Genomic DNA, 22,040 nt, shown 5'->3' on the forward strand with positions numbered 1-22,040 from the left:
GAAAAAATTATTTGGAAACAATTTTGCTCCCGCTTTGAGTCTCTCCCCTTGTTAAGGGAAGGGATCTTTGCTGTTATCTGTGGGCTCACGTAAACAGGATCTTGCCAGCTAACATCTGCTCCTGACGCACGTTACCTATCTTAGATCAGCAAACAACCATCTTCAGTCTGCTTTTCTTTTGACTGAATAATGATCATGCAGCAAGAACCAGATCTGATCTGCAAGAGCAAAATTTTAATTAAGTGCCGAGCCAGAAAGAAAGCCCTCATTTTAGGAGCTGTTTCACAGCACTCCCCAATTTCCTTACATTCTCCCACCCCTTTGCCCACATTTCCACACTGCATTAGCCTCCAGCCCTTCAGGACTCTGCCTGCTTGTACGGAGCACTGCATGACAGGATCCCAAACTTCCCAAGCATCCACCAAGCTATCGGTATGTGTCATCGGTGCCTGAAACACTGATTTCCTGAGCTTGGTGCTCTTTACTCAACAAGCAAGGAATGACAAGGTGTTAAGCAGCAGAAGTTGTATTTAAGCCTATCTTTCTTTGTTAGCCAATTAGATCACTTTCACAATGTGCAGAAGACATTGAGGTTAGAGGGTCGCTGCAGCACTGCTCGGGCACAGCTCGACTTGATCCGTTATTAAAATTCTGCTTGTTAGCTGCTGAGAAGAGACACATCCAAAGTGACCTCGTGCTGCTGAGAAACCCATCGAGTCATCCCATGGCTGAATGGAGTGTTTGCACAGAGCTTCCCCACCAAAAAATACCCCAGAACATGCAAAAAACCTCTGCCCAAAATCAATACCCCCCAGAAAGACCCCCAAATCTTTCCTGGATTATACTACAGGTTATCCATGGCTATGGACACTGGTGGGTTCAGAGTGACAGCTTTGCACAAGTAAACCCCAGGTCCGCAGCAGGAGGCTGAGTTTGCAAGGGCTCCACTGCAGCATGTGCAATGCCCAGCTCAAATAAGCGTCCCCAAAACAGCTGCCTTGGGGTGCACACAACCACCCTGTAACAACAAACCCTGGGTGCACACTATGCACATGAGACTCATTTAATGGACTGATGCTAATGACAAACCGCTGAGCTGCACTGGAACAGTGGGAAAAAGCCCCACAGCGCTGATCATTGCAACTTTCAACCCTGAGCTATCCTACAGCATTGAGAGCTCAGCAATACCCCTAAAATTACCAGTCAGTGAGGATTCACAAAGGGACTTGAGCAGGAGGGAGGGGACGAATTGTAGGGAGAAGACAGACTCCCAAAACCAGCACGTGGGGGTTGAGGGCTGAAGGAAAAAATAGAATTTAGAGAGAAGGGATGCAGCCAAGTGTGGGAAAGAAGAGGGAAGAGAGTAGGGAGGGTGGGGGGGGGTGGGGTGAAGACGAGAAAGATCTCAAGAGCATCCACTTTAGCTTTGAATTGCCTGGCTTTGTCTCTGCTTCACACAATGGAAACGTACAGTAGCAACAGACAGATGCTGAAAGCTGGTTTGCTTCTCATCTGCAATTCCAAATACCCTGTCAGGAACAAATATTTGAAAAGACATCTATCCAACCATTAACGTATCTAGTGGGCAATTTTTTTTCTTTTTTTTAGAGAAAAATAATTCTGCATTCATCACGAAGATGATCACACAGAGAGATGCCAGCAGAACCACAGAGGGCAAAGCAAAGTTTCAGGTCTTTAGGGCTGAAGTCAGCTTGCTCTGGAGCTGAGAAGGTGCAGCTGGTTAAGTATTTGCAGTACAGGGAAGGGTGGGGGGAATAGACAGCTGTATTTTTAACTGATCATGTGCTTGCTTCTGTTTCATAAGATTTATTCCCTCATTAATCACTGCCCTCCCTTCATTCATGCTAAATATAAAAATGATTAGGAAAGATCCTCATCATGGTTAAAAAAATAATTAGCTGCTACATCATGTTGCACACATTCAGACAGAAAGGAGTGATTAAATTAGGAATATTAAAACCCCATTAATCTGTGCTCAACTTAAGCTCTGCTTGTTCATCTCACAGTGGCACTTATTATTTCTGACACTGAAAGATATTTGAATTACTAGCTGAAACAAGGTCACTATCAGAAAGATGTCAGGTCAGCAATTAGTCAAAGGTGGGAGAAGCTACCAGAACTGAGCTGTGCTTGACATGCCACAAATGTGTCAAGGCGGCTTCCTTTCTCAGTGCCACTCAGATGAGCAGGTCAGCACCAGAACCCTGATGGCACGAGGGCGCGGATCAGCGTGCTATTGCCTACCTGCTTGTACCAGGGCTGCCAAATCCTCCGTGCAGCATCTTAATTCCTAAGGGCGTCCCAGATCCCTGTGCCCCAGCCTTTGGGAGAAAGGTAGGGGCAAATGGTACAATTTGAAACCTACATTTAGAGCTGTGCATCTTCCCTGGGCTGCCTGGGGCCCAAAGCAGGCAAACACTGACCTCCACCACAGCGGCAGCTGTTGGGGCAGCCCAGCAGCAGCTGCCTTCAGCACGAGGTCTGGCAGGGCACAGGCTGTCATGGGAAGGACATAGTCAATGCAAGGAGAACAGAGCTTTACATCTAAGCCAATAGCATTGATTTCAATATAATTAACTAGCTTGTTCCCCACTTGCACTAATGCCTGTGGGCAGAAGCACTTATTGTTCACATAACAAAGCACTTCTAGATGTTTTCTCCCTTTCAAGAAACTAATAACCTCACTTCTATTTTGCCTCACGAAGCAAAAGCGGCAAGCCCGACATGAGAGAGATGGTGACAGATGCAACAGAAAGACCCAGAAAAAATTATTTCCTCTGGGGGAATGTGTGCAAGCACACAAGCATTTGATGGCACAAGAGAAGATAACCACAGATCTGTGTGTTTCGTTTAAAGAGTGGTTTTGGAGGGAAGACAACTGCATGGGGTTGGCATTCACTCTGCTGTTTGCCTGTCTTTGGTGCTGAGTCAGGAGCATCACATGAGCAAGATCCCACATGGGCAGTTCATGCTGGCTCCAAGGTGAAGGTCTCCACTGCTTCCAGTTCCTCATTCACAGAGCAAAACACTGCGTTTGCTCAGTGTCTAGGACAGGGCAGTCCACATTTGTCACAGAACTATGATAGCAATAACTGCAAATTGAACTTCACGTTCAAGAATGAAAGAGAGTAATGCTTTATTTTTAATGTAATTACTTACTAAATTTTTTGGAGACCCCCACCAATGCTGTGTGAGAACCTTCAGACTACAACAGGAGGTCTTTGTGGTTGCTGCAGGCCCCATTTGCCATTTCCACCATGCTGAGCAAAACCCTTTGAGATTTGTTGTTCCTGGGAGCCAGGTGTTACCTGCCACCACACACAGATAAGGAAAGATTCAAGCACAGGAGGACAAAAAGAGAGCTGACGAGTCAGTCATGTCTTGCAGATGAGTTCCTAGGCTGCTTTTCCAGCCACAGGTGGACTCAGGTGCTTGGTGGTTGATACCTTTGATATATTTGCCCTCATTAAGGGAGATAAAAAACAGAAAGCACACAAACAGAAATTTTCACCCACAGATCTCCCAAAGTCTTTCCTAAGCACAACGTTCCAGTGTACAAACTATTTACTGTATACTTCATTCAGCACTGACAAAACCACCTCTGAGTCTCTTTAACAAGGAAGCAGCTAATAAACCAGCTAACAAGCCTGCACTCTAATTGACAACACAGAGAGGAGGGAAGGATGCTGCAGCTTCTTGCAACTGCAGGAAAGACTTTAGGGAAGCAGAATATAATTAATCGAGTTGGGATTTCACTAAGATCCCCTGGTCTTATGAAAAATGCCATAAGACGTTTAATGACTACAGGTGAGGAGAAGCTTGGGTTTACATCTCATTTGAAACTGAGTGTGAAGATTAGGAGGTGATCCAACACCACCCCCAAGCCCCACACAAATTCATAGAATCATGGAAGGGACCTGAAAGATCATCTAGTCCTGCTTGCCTTTGGACAACCCCACAGCACTCCCTCCATGAGCTGTGGGACCTCTTTTTGAATGGGACAAACAAAACCACACCTTGTAACCACACCTTGTAACCACCCCAGTAACTACTCAGGGGAAAAATTAGCTGAATATGAATCTCTCCAGCACGTCACTGCTACTTCCTTTTAGAAAAAAGCAGCTGGGATGGGAGGATAAAAAAGAAAAGTCAAAGCAATGAAAATGTCTTTGCTAAAATATTTATTTACCATCAATACTTCAGGATTTGGTTTATTTAAGCAACAGCCACAACACGCCAGCAAGACATCCTGACTTTCCCCACAACGGGTGGGATTTTCAGCTAGACACAATAGCAGCTTATTGTTACCCCTGAAGGCAAGCAGAGGTTTGCCATTGAGTTCCCCAAGAAAAGAATTGAGCCAGCAAAGTGCTTTCCAAATCCTCCCTACTAATAACAGTGTAGACACCACAGGGCGGCGGGTTGTTTAAGAGGCAAGATCAGCTCTATCTTTTACTTAATTTGAAATTACTTTGAGGCTCACCTACAAGAAAAAGAAATCACACGTGGCTATTACAGACCCACAGCAATCCTTAGTCATCGACGTCAGGGAGCTTTATTTAAGAAGTAAGGAAAACCAGGAGCAAACCATGGGAACTCCCACTGAAATGCAGTGACTGGGTGGCCAGCAGAAGCAGAGATCTGCTTGGTGACTGAGCATACTGTGCCAGTGTGTCCCTGCTCTCCATGAGTGCAGGCCAGGTTGGACAGGGCTTGAAGCAACCTGGTCTAGTGGAAGGTGGCCCTGCCTGTGGCAGGGGGTTGGAACTCGGTGAGCTTTAAGGTCCCTTCCAAACCAAACCAGTCTGGGATTCTATGTTTAAAAGTGTATTTTCAACCTAAATGCTGTTTGGAGGTGAGGGAGCAGGACAGAGTGAATCCGTGTGGCTCTAGATGTTCAGTCACCTGGGCCCTCTATATTTGGTCGTTTGGGTACTATGTTGTGTGCACATCATTGCTTCTGTTGCATGATTAGTTAAATTAAAAATCAACCAAACAAAAAACCCCCACAAATATAATATCCTAAATACCAGTAACTGGGAAGACTAAGAACACCTCCAAATAATAGGAATTGTTTTGGCCACCAAGAAGCAAGCAAGCACTCCCCTACCCCAAGTATTGTGGAATTAAGACACTCATAAATCCTTGCCCAGCAAGCCCTGGAGAAATAAAAGAGGCTTTAAATATAATCTAGCCTACCACTTCATATAGCGAAGGGAGCAGCAGAACGGAGGGTAAGCAGAGATCAGCAGAGGAAAGGACAAACATAATTGCTGGAGTCAAACAGAGAAAATTGCAGGTAAATACCAGCAAGATGTGATTCCAAAAGCTTCCCAAAAGCCCACAATGGCTCCGTGGTTAACGCCCAGCTCAGCCACATGCAGTGAGGGAAGGGGTCTGCGGACATGTAGGTCAAGCAGAGCTGTAAAAGGCACCGCCAAATGCACTATAGCTTGTTCATCAGAGCCATGCCACTGAGACTCCATTGCTGGATAAGCTTTTATACAGCTTTGACACTTAAAAATGGTGTTAGGAAATGCAGAGCTTGCCAGCTCTTTAGGACTTCAGCCAGCACAATGAATGGCATCTGTAGTACCTCTTCCAACTTGCTGGCACAACATTTTGCCACACGTTCACACGTGCGTCCCATGGCAGAGACACACAGGCAGAGACCTGGAGGAGATGAGGCTCAAAATCATGGATCTGGCAGGGAGAAAGTTGGGCAGAGCTGGACTCATAAACAGAAATATAATTAAAAAGATGATAAATCCACCAACAGCTGCAGCAGTGTAACTGATCCTTTTGCTTCCCAGTCCAGCCCTGTACGAACAGTTGTGTTTCCCATTGCCTCTGGACAGCATTTGCTGTCTCAGCAGCTCCAAGAGGGTATTTCAGGGCAGGGAAGGGCAATCCAAGAGCAGGCTCATTGCAAGAACTTCATGTTGCCAGGGAAACAGCTTACTTGGTAATGGAAGCATCATTCTGGGGTTATTTTTTTCTCCTCATTGGTTTTGTATCCCCACAGCATCAGCTGACTTAATCAAGCCCCAGACAGCAGAACATCAGCCACAGGATATAAAGGAACATGCAGCAAACCAGCAGAGTCCCCCATAGAGCAAGCAAGAAGGTAAGGGTGCACACTAGTGCCAGAGGCACCAGGCAGAGGAGCAAGGTTTTGCCTTTGATACATGGAGAACTGCCCAACATTGCTGTTAAATGGATCCTCATTAAGCAATAAACAAAACCAGGCTGTCTCTCCAATGACCAAGACACCAACTCCCAAATCCAGCTGCCTATAACCAAGTAAGTCCTATGCCGCCTTCTCTTGCCAATTCATCATCCCCTTCAGGACCCTTCCCCAGCACTTCCCCTTTCCTGCTGCACTGTGCTGATGAAGACACTGGCATGTTCACACTGCTCTGAACACCCTTCTCATGTTTTATCATGATGCTATTAGTTGTTATGGTTGCAAAACCACATTAAAATTGGAGATTGAGACTTGCAGCACCAGACTGAGGGAGCCAACAGCACCCACCACCTCGGCAGGATTTAATCAGACACCTGGACTGCTGTGCAGTGCAGAGAGGAGCCCCCACACATCAGCAATTCAGTGCAGCTGCAACCTGGGGTAACATATGAGAGAGACCAACAGCATTTATGTTCCATTCACCGAAGATAGCACAAAACCTAGGGAACATGGCACCAAGCTTTGACAAAGGACAACCCAGCACAAGAAATCCTCTGTTGAGTGTTACCTGGGGTGGGAACTACGCGGTGCTGCTTGAGCATGGGAAGACAAGTAGCATCTTCCTCTTAGTGAGTGGGGCTTAGTTATCTTACTCTGTTGTCAGGACCTAAAACAATGTAGCTTCTGCATTTCTCCCTGCTTCCACTCTGATCCCTATTAAGTTTCCCATCCACTGGGCTGTAAGGAGCTCCTCACAGGGATGATATCTCACAGAACAGAAACCAGCCAGCCCTTGGTGATCTGAGTGCTCCACACCTCCTTGGGCATGTGGGTGATCAAGCAGTGACCCTCAGAAAAAAAGTAAATCTGTGAAGACAAGAGAAAAGGTAAAATTCACTACTGCTTTCCACCATCTTCCTTGGTGGAGAACATTTCCCAAGTCATATGATACACACCAAGGGAAAAGCCAATCCCACAGGGGAACCCTTCAAAAGCAAACTCCAGACATCATCCCCCATTCCCAGTACAGGGGCTGACTGGAAGACCACTGCAATCAGAAACTTTTAGTTTTAATGGTTCTGAAGTTCTCAGTCTGAGGCTCGTTTAAACTGGAGTTATTTTCATGAGGGCCAAGATTTGGGGGATTTCCAGAGCGTTCCAGGTGAGACTTCTCCAAGCAAGCAGAGATGGAAAGTTTTACAGGCTCATTTTGTCTTGCCTCCGAAACAGGCAGGTAAATGAGCAATGGCTATAATGGTACTTATCAGAGAATGGTTTGGGTTGAAAGGGACCTTAAAGCTCATGCAGTTCCAAGGATGGGACAGGCGAGGACACCTTCAACTACACCAGGTTGCTCAAGTCCCAGACTGCCCCAGTGAGCACCCATCTCCTCCTCTGAACCCCCTTATAGCACCCTGCAGAGAGGGAGGTGGATGTGACTTGGCACAGCAGAAAGGTTGCTGCTCCCCAAAGGCTCACAGAGCCGGATGTCTGCAAGCAGTGGTACAGGACTGCGTTATCCACCAGCTCCCAGCTGTTTCCAGGTCACCAAATGGCTCTGGTTTCCTTGGAGGGAGGAGAAGGAGACAGGCAGGGATGGAGGAGAAAATTTTGAGCTTTCTTGCTACCTTTACGTTACATAAAATAATTTCTCATGGCTAATTTCAATGTGGTCAGCCCCCTGGGCAAGTGGCTCAAGCCACACCAGAGGGCTTATTACAGCTTTGGGGCAGCTTGGGAGCTTGCCATTACCAAAGTAACAGAGCCTTGGTGTTCCCATCCCTGCAGGCACACCACAGCAGCCCGCTGCAGGGCTCCCTGGCAAGGAGCTGCTTTGCAGAGGCAACCACATCCTGGTGGTTTGGAGCCTGGGTACCAGCAGCATCCCTCATAGCTGTGACAACAGGAAGAGAACAGGGGGGTGCACAGCAGCACCATGGGACAGGGCAAGGAGAGGATGGAGATCTGGAATTGTAAAGCCTCTCTGAGGAAAAGCCACCGTTTGGGTCCTTTCAACCCCAGCACAGGGCAAGCAGCATCAACAGGCTCAGACCATTCCTTGCCAACTCCATTCCTTTGTGCAAAATTTGCACTGTTGACAAGGCTCAAGTCCTCCACCCGGGCTCCCACAAGCATCCCAGCAAAGCCCAAACAGAGCAAATCTGCCCTGCCACAGCAGCAAAGTAATTTCTCCTCCCTGATGTGTTTTATTACCCAACAGAAGGAAACCCGTACTTTTGGAAATTGAATTACATGTTCTTGAATATTAAGAGGGAAAAGTTATCCCCTTCGCTGAGCTGCATTAATAACATCCCTGGTTTACAGCTCGCAGGGAAGGAACAAGCTAAATCTTCTCGTGGTGACTTTCAGATCTTGAGCTGAGATCCAGAGCACTGAGCTACTTCTCACAGTGACAGCGAGCTGCTTGAGGAGGTTACACCAGACAGGAGGCCCCCAAGTCACTTCCAAAACATCAGATTGTTACAGGTGAGAGAAACTGGAGAACATCTTTTGAACCAGTGGCATCAGGACACTTATATCCAAGGACTCTGGCCACAGATTCAGCTTCTAAAGAAACAATTAAACAGGAAAAAACCCCAAATTTATCTTCCCAATGCAACTTGGAGGTTTTACCAAGGGAATAAGGTCTTTGTCTTCACTTGTTGTTGCAAGAACTTTACCAGGCAAATGGGGAGTGTCAAAAGATTGTTTCTTGCAACAAGGACCAAAACCACTCCAGATACATTTATAGTTGAATGAAGTATCCTAATCCAAATCATCTTCCAGAATCTCAGCTTGATTTCAAAGATCCGATACCTCTGCTGTCTGGCAGAGGAAGCGACACACTATGTCTTATCACAGAAATGGGGCCTTCAGAGTTCTTTATCTTTCCCCCCCTCCAAGGCCCAAATTTTTTAAATCATGGCTTTTACTAAACCCCAGCATGGTGCAGATCACAGCCACAATTCTTTCCCCCCCACCTTCCCACCACAAATCCATTCAAAGTGAGTGACATTTGCAAAAGTGTATTTTCACAGCCCTCAGTAATCCCTTCAGAATATTAAGACTGCATTACTTTGTCTTTGGTTACATTAACTTCAATTTTCCTTATGAGTAAGTATTTGGCTAAAAATTAATATAGTGAAGTTGAAAAGAATCTTATGATAGGAAAAAGACTAATTTCATCTCTGGCTGCTCAGATACCAGAGTACACTGGGGTTAATGTAATTAACTTACAATTTTAGCCTAGGTTGTGTACATACACTGAATCTCCCTGCTGGAAACAAGATTAGATTTTATTACACTATATATCCTGGTTATCTTCACCATGCCTCCAATATTACTTCCCTCAATGACTTCAAGGCTCTCTGCTGCAATGAAAATGCAGAACCATCTGGTATTGAGCCCATGCAGTTTATTTAAGGATTTAATTAAATGCTCTAAATGGAGAGCTTCTTTGAATTAACATTTTAAATGTGACTTATTGCAGGTTTAATATTGTCTTAATGCCAACCTGGGAAACTCCATAGCCAAGTTGTTGACGTTTAAATTGAATTCATTTGGGTGGCTCCAGGGGGACTCATTAATTAATCTAAACAACTAATGGGGATTGGTTCTGACTTTTGATGAAGATTATTTACAGAGACAATTTGCAGTGAATAAAGAGTCACAGTAGGCAAATGTTTAATTGAATTTAAAAAAAAAAAAAGAAAGGACATCTCATTGTGTTCAATATCAAGGATGCATCTTGCGAGTCAGCTTTGAAATACCAAGAAAGGGACAATTGCTCGAAGCTTCTTAGCTGCACACTAGTAACAAAGAGAATGGGTAATTACGTTTGCCTCTGTAATTTGCAACTCAAAAGGACAACAGGTCTGGTGGGTTTACAGTACACACAGAAATACTCCAACAGGAAATATTCTGTATTAGGAAGACCAAGTTGCCCCACTCACTTTTACCTATATACCAGAAAATGGCATTTCCCAACCAATCATCAGCTGGAAAAAACACCTCACTTACATTTGCAAAAACCTGGAACAACTGCAATGAGCTCAGCAGAGCTGCTTTAATTTACAACAGCTTAACCTGTAACATCCAATCTTCTTTTATTCTTTGATTATATCAACTTTGGAATCAGTTGTTTGCACCTCCGAGCACACCACAAGCCCTGCAAGCACTAACATCTAGTTTTGTGGTTAGTTTTCAGTAAGCCACGGTAGCAAAACAATACCTGCTTCCCTGTGTGTCTGCACTCATTACAGCAAATCATCCTTTAGCATTTTTCCACTGTTATTACCATTATCCCATGTCATCTTGAAGTTTCCACTTACACCAGAGTTTGCCATCAAAGCAAGAAAACACAGTGCACTAAACGCTGTGCACACTTGTATTCCCAAGGAAACCTAGCTCCTGCCCTGAAAACCCAGCTCCTGAGGGCAGAAGCACCTCTAAATACCTGTGAATTCAAGCATGAACTCTCAAACAGCAGTTGTGTGTTTAACACAAAGCACACATGTTGCTGGTGAGCAGACCAAGGAGTGAGACAGGGGTAGATCAAGGGGTAAAGATGCCAGCAGCAGGTTGGGACTTTCTTGCCTGATGCACCCTCTCCTATGTGACTTCTGCTTTTGCTTGTTATGGATTGTCTTTAACCTAAAAGCCAGGCTGATTTTAGATTTAAAAGCACAGCATCGCAGGGCAGGAGAGGTGAAGGACAGTGGGAAAAATGAGGATACTGAGAAGAAAAAATAATATCAAATGCCACAGGCGCTACACTTCTATAGCATGGCCATTAACCCTCCAGAGACGTTAGATGGAGAAATCATTCAGCATCTTAAACTCTACATAATTGAGAAACACATCAACTACCAAAGATGGGACTGGAGCAGCACACGCTGACTCCTCTTCACAGCAGTGTGGTTGCCTCTCCCTCAAAGGGGCACCAGTTACCTGGGAGACTCACATCCCTTGGTCTGCTTTAATCCACACATGAAGTACCTCAGCCATGGTCAGATCCCTCAGGGAGACTCACTCACACAGGACAGACCATATCTCATGGTAGGCACCCAAGAGCCTTTAGCAGGCAGTGGCCATAGAATGCTCCTGATTTTATCACCCACAAACATCCAGTGTTTTGAACTCCACTGTGCTGTGCCCAGCTCTAACAACCCAACTCCACATCAGTAAGCGCAGTCCCTTTCTCCACCATTGGGGTATGACAGGACTCCTGCCCCAAGCTAGCATTGCCCAGCTGGTTAAACTGCCTCTGAGGACCATTAGAGGGGGGTGCAAATAAGTCAAAACCTCCATAAACATGCTTCATCTCATGGCAAAGGCAAGGCTGAACCCAGGCTGGGCTCACAGTGGGGCTGTACAAGGCAAAGCCATTGCCATCCCCACATGAGCCCAGCCAGAGCCCATGGCTGAGCCCACGTTCTCCTCTGATCTCTCTATGTCAGATTTGCATTTTATTTTCAATGATATCATAACCTGTCTTGTCTGAATTGAAGAGGCTCCAAACTTCTTTTCTTTCCAAGGCTGGACACATCCTGCATGCTAATTTAGGAGGCAATTGAGGGGGTGGGTACATTAAGAAAATGCACATAGCCATTAAGCCAGAGAGACTAAAGCATTCTGCCTCTATCAGCACTGCTGGATACTGTCTAGAGCATCGCCAGCTGCTCTCAGATACCTACAGTGGAGCTCTTTTATGCAAACACCTCCAGTAACAGCTTTTGTGGATCTGACAGACAGAGTGGTTAAAAATTAGGCATTCAGTGGGTATCCAGTAGAGAGACATTGTGCAGCACATCTAAAGAGGGGAGTCACACTCGGAACAGAGATTTTGAATTGTCTGAAGGGGAAGGGCTGCTCAGGCAGGCGGGATGGATCCTGATGGCAGATCAAGCTGTGCTGGAAGTATCTCCCATATTGTCCCTCTCCATCTTCCTGGGGATTCCTAGCTCCCATGAATGCAGATCCACAGACAAGAGACAGACACATCTCAACAGAAACAACCAAGACATTCACTGCAAAAGGGAGGATGGAAGGATTATGGTGTTTTCCCCACCAACTCAGATTTCCTACAAAACCTCTTCTGCCCACACCCCCCTTTATTTTTCCTAAGCACCAACTCACTCAGGGCTCTGTCAAGGTGATGTAGCTGTTTAATGTATTTTATTTTCCCCAGGATTGCTTGCTCTCAGTGTGAAGTGTCAGTTATTTTGGGAAACCTGAAATCAAGTGGGCAAGCGAAGGAATTATTCATGAGGACACCACGAGGAGGAAGGTTACCTCCTTCACCCTGACGGGAGGCCGAGAGCTCAGCCAGCAGTTCAGGCTCAAAATGAAGAGGCAAAATCTCTTCCCCCTTGAACCTGGATGAGGCATTAGGAGCTGAAATTATAGGGGGAGGCACAGCTGGTCCATCACCAGAGCAGCAAGGGGAGCTATGGTAACACATGAGGTTCCTTCCAGCCCTGTGCATCTAAATCTTAGTAAAAATCAAGCACACTTTGCAATACCCATTAGGTTTGAGCATCCACAAGGGCATAAAGCAGGTGCCTACTTAGTCTGCAGGGCTGTGTCCTGCGTTAAATGCCTGCCCTCCCCTCCCAGAGCAGGCATCTTCCGATTTCACCCCTGAGAACTGAGGTTTCCCTCATGCTGAGGAAATGGAGAAGCATGGCTTAAAGCAATTCTTGTCTTTTAGAGCTTCTCTTAGGTATAATCCTATTTTCTCTACTTGGAGCAACTAACTTGCTCTGCACCTGCCTGTGAAAATGACACACATTACAGGTAACCATCTCAATAAAAGATGCTAAGTTTGATACACATGGGAGAGACGCAAGAGTCAGTTGCCAGCACTTGTAATAAATGCTTGGAGCAATGCAGAAATATTTCAGCTGCTCCAGCCAATGAGTCGGCTTTACCTGGAGCTCGGCTCAGATGCCTCTATACAAACGCCCTTAATATGGGGAATAAACAAGAGGAATTAGACATGTGTGCTCATCCAAGGGGATATGATATCATTGGCATCACAGAAACGTGGTGGGATGGCTCCTCTGACTGGAGTGTTGGAATGGAAGGTTATGGGCTCTTTAGGAAAGACAGGCCAGGCAGGAAAGACAGCAGCCATTTATGTCAGTGATAGGCTGGAGTGTATGGAACTGTCTGGGGACAGGTCATCAGTCAACAGAGAGCTTGTGGGTTAAGGTCAAAGGGAGAGCAGCAATGGGGGACATTACGGTGGGGATCTGTTACAGGCTGCCTGATCAAGAGGACTCTGTGCATGAAGCTCTCTATAGACAGGAGCAGCCTCACCCTCGCAGGCCCTTGTCCTCATGGGGGACTTCAACCATCCTGATGTCTGTTGGAGTGACGGTACGGCCCGACACAAGCAATCCAGGAGGTTCCTCGACTGTGTGGAAGACAACTTCCTCTTCAAGTAATAGAGGAGCCAATAAGGAGAGGTGCCATGCTTGACCTCGTGCTCACCAACAGGGAAGGGCAGGTTGGGAATGTGGCGCTCCAGGGCAGCCTTGGCTGTAGCGGTCATGAGATGGTTGAGTTCAAGATCCTCAGGACAGCGAGAAGGGCACACAGCAAGGTCACTGTCCTGGACTTCAAGAGAGTAGAGTTTGGCCTCTTCAGGAACCTGCTCAGTAAGGTTCCATGGGATACAGTCCTAGAGGATAGAGGGGGGCCAAGACTGCTGGTTGATACTCAAGGATCACCTGCTCCAAGCTCAGGAGTGTTGCATCTCAACAAGAAGAAAACGGGGCAAGAAGGCCAGGAGGCCTCCATGGATGGATAAGGAGCTGCTGAGAAACTGAGAGGGGAAAAAGAAGCTTATATAAGGTGGAAGTGAGGACACTTCCCAGGCGGCCTGGGAAGAATACAAGGATGTCGTCTGGGAAGCTAGGGACCAGGTCAGGAAAGCTAAGGCCCATTTAGATTTAAATCTGGCAAGGGATGTGAAAGATAACAGGAAGGGCTTCTGTAGGTATGTAGCAAATAAAAGACAGACTAGGGGCAATGTGGGCCCTCTCTGGAAGCTATTGGGGGAACCGGCTACCCTGGATTTGGAGAAGGCTGAGGTTCTTAATGATTTCTTTGCCTCAGTCTTCACTGGCAAATGCTCTGACCACACCACCCAAGTCTTGGAAGGCAGATGCAGGGACTGTGAGAATGAAGACCTTAGGCCCACTGTAGGAGAGGATCAGGTTCGAGACCATTTTAAGAACCTGTATGTGCACAAGTCCATGGGACCTGACGAAATCCATCTGCAGGTCCTGAAGGAGCTGGCGAATGAAGTTGCTAAGCCACTGTCCCTCATATTTGAAAAATCCTGGCAGCCAGGTGAAGTTCCTGATGACTGGAAAAAGGGAAATATAACCCCCATTTTCAAGAAGGGGAAAATGAAAGACCCAGGGCCTGTCTCACACCTCTGTGCCTGGCAAAATCTTTGAGCAGATTCTCCTGGAAAGCATGAAAAACAACGAGGTGGTTGGTGACAGCCAACATGGCTTCACTAAGGGGAAATCCTGTCTGACTAATTTGGTGGCCTTCTATGATGGGGCTACAGAATTGATGGACAGAGGCAGATCAGTTGATGTCATCTACCTGGACTTGTGCAAAGCGTTCGACACTGTCCCGCACGACATCCTTGTCTCTAAACTGGAAAGACATCAATTTGATAGATGGACCACTCAGTGGATAAAGAACTGGCTCAATGGCCACACGCAGAGTTACAGTCAACAGCTCAATGTCCAATTGGAGACTAGTAACAAGTGGTGTCCCTCAGGGATCGGTGTTGGGACCAATCTGGTTCAACATCTTTGTAGGCAACATGGACAGTGGGATTGATGCATCCTCAACAAGTTTGCTGATGACACTGTTATGTGGTTCGGTTGATACGCTGGAGGGAAGGGATGCCATCCAGCGGGACCTGGACACGCTTGTGAGGTGGGCCAATGCCATCCTCATGAAGTTCAACCAAGCCAAGTGCAAGGTCCTGCACCTGGGTTGGGGCAATCCTGGGCACAGCTAGAGGTTGGGTAGAGAAGAGATTCAGAGTAGCCCTGCAGCGAAGGACTTAGGGGCATTGGTTGATGAGAAATTTAACACGAGCCAGCTTCAGTGTGCACTCGCAGCCCAGAAAGCCAACCGTATCCTGGGCTGTATCAAAAGAAGCGTGACCAGCAGGTCAAAGGAGGTGATCCTGCCCCTCTACTCTGCTCTCGTGAGACGCCACTTGCAGCACTGTGGGCAGTTCTGGTGTCCTCAGCATAAGAAGGACATGGAGCTGTTGGAGCAAGTCATAAAATAGTAAGGTAGTCCAGAGGAGGCCACAAGGATGATCAGGGGATGGAGCACCTCCCGTATAAAGACAGGCTGAGAACATTGGGGCTGTTCAGCCTGGAGAAAAGAAGCTGCGTGGAGACCTCAGAGCAGCCTTCCAGTATCTGAAGGGAGCTACAAGGATGCTGGGGAGGGACTCTTCACTAGGGACTGTAGTGATAGGACAAGGGGTGATGGGTTCAAACTTAAACAGGGGAAATTTAGGTTAGATATAAGGAAGAAGTTCTTTACTGTGAGGGTGGTGAGGCACTGGAATGGGTTGCCCAAGACTGGGCATGATGAATGTTCCTTTCCTGGCAGTGTTCATGGTCAGGTTGGATGGAGTCTTGGGTGACGTGGTTTAGTGTGTTATGCCCCTGCCCATGGCAGGCAGGGTTGGCACTAGATGATCTTAAGGTCCTTTCAAACGTTAATTATACTATGATTCTATGATTAAACAACTCGTCTTTCCACGACCTTTCGGAAAGTAGCCCTTTAGCATCACGGACTCACCTCAGCTCTTTCCATATAGAAAAGCTGCACTAATAACCATTAAACTGTCATTTCTGGCTTGCAGCACTGACAAACCAGAGGGTTTGGTTCAATCCATGATAGCAAGGTCAATGAATGGCAGACAAGTCATCTACCCAGTGGAGACTGCTGGCTGGTGATGGGTCACTGGAGTGAATGAAACATTATCTGAGCAAAAATGGTCTGAGTTTTTATGATTTTTTTTTGTTTTCCCTGAAATGCTGGAGCTGCTGCAGCAGTCCTTCAGTAATTATTTCTGATGTTCACTGTGTTTTCTTTTGAAACACCTCGTTGCTGTAGGGAGTACCAGGTGATCTGCCTAAGCTGCTATTGCCTGGGGACAGCTTTCAGACGTTTGGTGTTTCCTACTTCATCTATCATCAAATCAAAACATCTTACCCAACTCCCATGGTCTCCTGCAGGCTTTGGTACCAACAAAAGTCTGCTAAGGGGTAACCACACTGTTCCTGCACAGGGCAGGAACCAATCAGCTAGCTGGAGACCTGGCAGATTTGGGACTGCTATTTAGGTTACTACAAAATACACATCTAAGTAATACACTTATATATTTCATATGTATAACTATATCAAGAATGTATACACACACACTGATACACACAAACTTCTTAAGAAGTTAAGTCTCCCCCAGCAATGCATGAAAAGCCCATAATACACAGCCTGTTTTACCTGGAGGCTGGTCAAACACAAATGCATGTGTAGAAACAGACTTGGACAGAACAGCTAAAGGGTCTTCTAGGGAAGCAGAGCTGCTTAAAACCAGCAAGCTAAATTTGGAAGCGAGGTGATCAAAACTGACACATGAAGATGCTTTTTCTTTCTTACTCTCATTTACACTCCTCTGTTATAAATAAGGCTGCTCTGAGGAAAAAACCCAACAGCTGTTATGTTGAAATCTTGCATGGCAAAGCCATCACCTTTGTCACTGTTTGGATTAAAATGCATCTTTCCACATCCCACATGCAAGCGGGATATAAACAGTAAAACCGGAACATTTAAACAAATATTTGCAAAGGGGTTTTGTTTGTTTTTAAATACTTGTCCTACTCAGAGAGCATCCACAGACCACAGAGTGTCCTAAATAACCACTTCTTCACTCCAAAAAAGCAGCAGGAATTACCAGAGGAGATCTGGGTAGGTGCAGAAGAACTTCAGATATTCAGACAACATTTACACTCTCAGATAAAACCATCAAACCAAGATGCCTTTATCTATTTTCATATCTTGCACCAAACAGCTACACAAAGAGCCTGCATCAGAGTATGACCCTGAACCTGAGTTTCAAGTAAAACTGAGCCTGGGTTTCACATCTGCATCAAAATCATCATCTCAGTCTGGCTACCTCGGTCACAGCTAATCTCAGCAATGATACAGACTCATTTTTGCCAACCAGAGAGCACATCTTTGTTTTGTAAAGCAGAAGACATCAATGCCATTAGTGTTAAGTAGCCTGATTTAGTTTTGCATGAAACAGAGAAAAAAGACTGACCTTCTGTCTGTCACCAAGATCTTGATTGTCTTTGGTATTCAGTTCACAGGCAGAAGCTTCCATGTCCTGAGGGAAAAAAAATAAAATGAATTTGTGTTATTCTCAAATTTCATACCCATGTTTATTCCAACAGTATTTACACTACACACTGCACAGAAAGACAGCTTCAATTTAGTGCTCAGCATTTCTCATAGCTCAAGTGCAGGAAGGTCCAGAAATGAAGGAATAGAAGTTTCCGGTTTCTCAGCATTGATATGGCAATACAGCAAAAGGCAGCAAGCCCATCCTTGGGGGACAGAGTGGTTGGGAACACATAGGAAAAGCCTTAAAAAGAGAAGACTGAAAAATGGGAGGTATCTCTCAGCTTCTGTAACAAGAAGTGGGACAGTTCCCCTAAAAACTTTCCAAATCTGACATTTCATCAAAACCTGAGCAAGCCATTAACAGCTAAGGGTGCTCTGCACTTCTACAGCTACTATTCACCTAAAAGCTCCTCCCTCACCCTAGCCATTGCCCCTCTTGGTGCCGATATCTCTATTTTAGAGAGATGCAAACACAGACAGAAAGAGCTCATGCAGCTCCAACCCCCTGCCATGGGCAGGGACACCTTCCACTAGAGCAGGTTGCTCCAAGCCCCTGTGTCCAACCTGGCCTTGAACACTGCCAGGGATGGGGCAGCCACAGCTTCTCTGGGCACCCTGTGCCAGCGCCTCAGCACCCTCACAGGGAAGAACTTCTGCCTAAGAGCTCATCTCAATCTAAAAATCCATGAAGCTTTGAGGCAAAAACACATGTGACAGCAGGAAGGCTCTGTAAAATGCATGGGGAATTGGGTCTGCTACAGCAATAGTATCTCTGCGAATTGTTCTCCTGGAGAAAAGCCAGCACAGTGCTAAAACCCACAGTTTTACACTGTTACCTAGAGCATGAAATAACATCCCTGTTGAGGACTGCAGGTTCATAAAGCATAACGGAGAGGCAGGAATGGGATTTCCAAAGGTACCCAAATACTGAACTCCTAAATTATTGAGATACTTTAGAAAAATCCCACTTCATAGAAGTAAATCCATAAGATACCGGTATCTGCATCAGTCCTCATGGACTTTGTGGTTACAGAATAAACACCCTAACAAAACATCAGCTGGTAAATTAATGTGTGATTGCTGATGCCTGAGGATAATGTCAGGAGGGTGGCCAGGCTCTCCCCAATTCATTCTTCATTTTGCCTTTATAAATATCAACAAGCTGCTCTGGAGTCAGCTTAGCTCAAATTTGTGTAATGCTTGTATTTGTTGGACATATTACTTGGGCAGAGGAAGGAAAGCTACTAAAAGAACAAAAGTCAGACTTTCAGAACAACCCAAATCTGTCAAAAAATCTTGTTTCTACAGTGTGCAGGTATTTTCCTTCACTGTGCATGTGGATGGGTGTCTGTGTTTGTGCAGAGGATTTCCCCTTGATCTCCTGGCAAATAAAGTTTAACACAATGATATATATATATATAGTCAGAATATCGAACAGTGAGAGAATTACTACATGCCAAGTGAGACACCTTAAATACCAGATTAACACACACAAGCAACAAAAACTCTGAACTAGATGCCAGGGTGGAAGAGATGGGGCTGGCTCAGCTCTGCCTTGGCCAAAAGCTGGAAAGTCAGCCCTAAAAGCCGTTTCATGTGCACAAGAACTGGTAAAATCAGGTCTGTGCTTATGTTGTTTAGTAACTAACTGATCAACCACTCCCTTTTCAGACTTCTGTGCTGAACTACCCAGGGCAGCAGATTAAGGGAAAGGGAACATGCAAAGTGGAAACCCATCAGCGTTTGTTTCTGGAAAAGACGACTGAAAGATGGGCATTCAACATTAGAAAGCTGCAGCTCTGAGGCACCAAGCATACCAAGACAAATGCCCATTACACAGCACAATGTTCTACTACTTTCTTAGCAACAGGCATCACTTGGATTAATTTTCTGAAAGAAAACAGACTGTCTCAACAGCAGCCTGATGGTCTGAGCAATTCGCTTTACAATTACTCACTAAACTACCTTGATTTAATTATTCAAGAAGAATCTCACTGCCACACATAACTACTTAATTAAAAACACAACTTTAGAGCAATAAGAGAGTCACATTATATTGCATTTGAAATAGATTTCTTGCTGAAAACATGCGCAGTTCATTTTAACCAGCTTAATGTGCAATATATTTAGAGTCCCCAGGATTTTAAGAATGGCTCGAGCAACAGTGATCATGGAGGGCTGCAAACAATACTCATGAGCTTGTTCTCAGAGCAATTCCAGTAAAATCAAATTAAGAAAAGCATTACTGCAACAGAACAAGTCTGAAGCATAAGCAAACTTTGCAGTCATGGAAGTCAGAAGCTGGGAGGTAAGAACAAGCTCTTACCCTGCTCAAAGTCCTGCTTCACCTTCGCTAAGCAGTGCCATAGCTATCTGCTCACCTGCCTCCTGCCCTTGAGTTCCAAGAGGTCCCCAGGTGAAGGTGCAAAACCCTAATGCCCTTTGCCTTCCCACCCAGGACCCATCAGCAGAAGAGGATTCACTCTGGTCCCAGCTGGGACAAACTCAGGTGACTTCACCCCCTCACTCCCTGCTGTGACCAGCCTTTTCTCTCTGGTATTGCCCTGTGACAGGCCAAAACCAAGAAACTTGTGCTCATTCTGTAAAACCGCCCTTGGCCCTGACAACTCTTCACTGTGGCCTTCAGCTCAAAGCATTGCAAAACAAACATGAACTGTCCAGACTGTCAGTTCCCATACCCGAACCTCAGTATTGAAAGCTCTGGGATATCTCCCAGCAGGATCTCCTGCTTCTGCCCCGGGGTGCCTGTGTTCATGCTCCCCATGCCAGCATGGTGGAAGCAGCTCACGTCCTCCAGGTCAGAGATCTCTGGTTGAGGGTGACTGCCTGAGAGCAATTCCCATTTTTCATGAATCTTAGCATTTGAATGGGTATCAATGATGAGTATCATTTGATCCTTGCAAGAGTCAAGAGCAGCCTTTGACAAGTTGGGAGGTTTTTTTAACCTGTGACAAAAAAAGCTTGTGAATTAATTGGCTTGACTGCTACTGTGATAGAGATGGAGACAGCCTTTGGGGCAGAGAGCTGGGGTGAGATAGACTGGGTGCAAGGAGGAGTAACTGCAGACACCAGCATGACCCATGCAGTGCTTTCCAAAGAGCACTGGTTAGAGTTAGACTGTGCCAAGTGCCGTAGGAAACCTCCCAAATTACTAGCATGCCATTTCCCATTTAGTTATTTAAAACAATCTCCTTCCTCTTAACTAGGAGGTACTGGCTCCTTTGGTTTTAACACAATTTCAGTACAACTGAAACTATATATGTATTTATATATGAAAAAAATTAAATTACTGCCTTCTTGAATATTATCTTCCTGGATTATTGTGTGCCCTCTCTCCCCTTCTCTTCCCAGAGAGACGAACCACCACATGAAAATGCTTTTCATCATCTGCAAAATTTGATGCCCAAAATAGCCCCATGGTTGCCCTAGCAACTAGCATTTATTCCCCCTCCCCCCAGCATCCCTCCCTTTGCATATTGCTGCATATTTCTATCATCTCTTTCCAGGCACAGTTCATAAACACGGCTGCATAATAAAGAATGTTATCACCAATGACTTACAGCCCAGCTGCTGCAAATAAGATATGAAGTGGCAAGGAAATACAATTTCATGCAGCTAGGACAACAGATTGATTGGGTGCCCTTCAAATTTGATGCCACTTCTTTAGGTCTGTCCAAATTCAAAAAAAAAAAAAAAAAAAAAAGTTAGTTTTCCCACCTCCCCATCTTTCCATGGTAGCAACAGACAATAAAAGTGGGAGATAATTCACTAGGACACTCATTATGTCTGCAGCAACCTTGCCCTGAGAGATTGACAATTTGAAGAGATGTGCTTCTTTTCCCTGCCACCTCCTCTACTTTTTCCCCAGCCACCCTTCTTCATCAAAAGTCTTATTCCTCCAGTTTGGTTGCCTGTTTAATTTAATTATCTTTCATTTCAAATTATTAGTTCTGTTCAGATTACTAGCCAGAAGGTTGTTACCGATAGAGACAAGCAAATCCCTTAAATTCCTTACCACCATCTCTAAAATTTTATCCTTATTCTTCTTTAGTTTTGGTAGAACATTATGAAAATCCTCTCTCCCCTAGCATTTCTATCAAAGAACACCCCAGCAAGGACAAAAAGAGGCATGCTTTTGAATTCTTCTTCCCCCCATCATTTCTGATGGGTTGACTTTCAAGGATATGGAGATCTGCTTCAGAGGCTGATCTGAACGTGCAGAGATCACCTTGTGATCTTGTGGTTCCAAAGTGCAATACAAGGACCAAAGCAAAACAAGGACCTGCTGCTGCTGGATGGACTGTGCTGATGCACAGAGTGCTCCTGCTTGCAGGAGACAGAACATCTC

At 45.5% G+C, this 22,040-nt stretch overlaps 1 long non-coding RNA gene across 1 annotated transcript in view; it reads right to left on the bottom strand.

Moving 5' to 3' along the window:
* The window catches only part of LOC115616847, a 119,762-nt gene that overhangs the window by 65,566 nt on the left and 32,156 nt on the right, over positions 1 to 22,040 (bottom strand). The window contains exon 3 of the long non-coding RNA XR_003994418.2: positions 17,589 to 17,654. This is a non-coding gene — a long non-coding RNA (uncharacterized LOC115616847). The remainder of the gene's footprint in view (positions 1 to 17,588; positions 17,655 to 22,040) is intronic.

This window comes from Strigops habroptila, chromosome 14, assembly GCF_004027225.2.
Source record: "Strigops habroptila isolate Jane chromosome 14, bStrHab1.2.pri, whole genome shotgun sequence".
Classification (NCBI taxonomy): Eukaryota; Metazoa; Chordata; class Aves; order Psittaciformes; family Psittacidae; genus Strigops; species Strigops habroptila.